Consider the following 1,534-nt stretch of genomic DNA (forward strand, 5'->3'; position numbering starts at 1 on the left):
TTCCTTCACCCCATGAAGTGAATTAAGAAACTCTTAATAAGTTTATTACCTCCTTAATAAAATTTAATAGAATTTTATCTCCTTAATAAATATCTTCTATCTGTTGCCTTATTTCCATCTCTGGGAATATATTATCCTGGTTCAACCCTTGGTCATCTATGACCAACTTCTACTGCTTCCTACTTTGCTTCTGTTTGTTCAGTTTTAACCTCTTCAAATTTAGCTTATATACTCTTTCTCTTCAAACTTTCTTTCCAAAATTCAAACTTGACTAACAAACTCCCTGCTTACGACCCTCCTGGCCCAGTAGCTCCCACCACTAACACCACAGATCAGTTATTATAGGTCCTTTAAGATAAAGTTCAAGTTTCCTCATAGGACAGACAAATCTCTCCATGATCTAAATCCTGTCTAACTCTCCAGCCTCATCTTGGCCACTTCCTACTTGAAATCTCAAGATACAGCAAAACCAATCTGATTAAGTTCTTCCCATATAATATGCTTCTTCTCATCTCCAAGCCAAGCTGTTTCTCACACTGTTCCTTTTTCCTAGTGTTCACTTCCTAGTCCTCTCTTCATGTTCTGTCTTGAGTTAGCAAATTTGTTTCATTGCATGTTTCTTTAGTCATCTCTTCAAAGAAGTCCATGGTATTTTCATCCAATTCCTTCCCAAGTAAGAGGATTCTGCTTACACTCTCAAAATACCACTACTTACCTCTAACCTTAACACATTGGATTGTAATTACATGTATTTACTGTGCTTCTGGCTCGCCTACTAGATTAAGACACTTGAGAGCAAAAACTCATCCTTCCATTCCTATTGGCTTGAATAGTATCTGGCACATAAGTATTCAATAAATATTTATTGAATGAATGGATAGATAGATGAGTGGATGGATGAATGAAGAGTTGGAGATAAGCTATGAATATTGATATAGAAATTTAATCAAAGTACATTTAAAATTTTAATGAATGGAGAAATGGACAGACTACAGTATGGTGCTCTACTGAAAGGACATTAGTTACTATGATAAACATATCAACAATGGGATAGATATGGCTTCTCTTCCAACAGTTATTATAAATATTTTCTTTTTCTCCTGCTAATCTCTCTCTCTCTTTTTTTTTTTTTTTTAAGTAAACTCTACCCACAACGTGGGGCTTGAACTCAGGACTGGGAGATCAAGAGTCATATGCTCTACTGACTGAGTCAGCCAGGTGTCCCTAAACTCCTGATAAATTAGACACATAATGGATAAAGTGGAACATAGTCATTATTTTCAAAATGGTATCTTTACTCTCTTTTTAAATGGTAAATTTAAAGCATTTATAACAATAAAGTATGTAATAAGCCAAGTTTATATTAATATTGCCTACTTTGCTGTCCTCCTTTTCCTTCTCTTTCTCCATAGTGATTCATTCCCATTTTTATGAATTCAAAAACAAATGTAATAAATGACTTGTGTCCTTGGAAAAGACTGATGGTACTAGTTCCAGTGTGACTATAAAGTATGTAACAGGGAAGGAAAAAGAA

Source organism: Lynx rufus, unplaced genomic scaffold, assembly GCF_022079265.1.
Source record: "Lynx rufus isolate CCGP_SWC_20201006 ecotype Redwood Valley unplaced genomic scaffold, mLynRuf1.p SCAF_22, whole genome shotgun sequence".
Classification (NCBI taxonomy): Eukaryota; Metazoa; Chordata; class Mammalia; order Carnivora; family Felidae; genus Lynx; species Lynx rufus.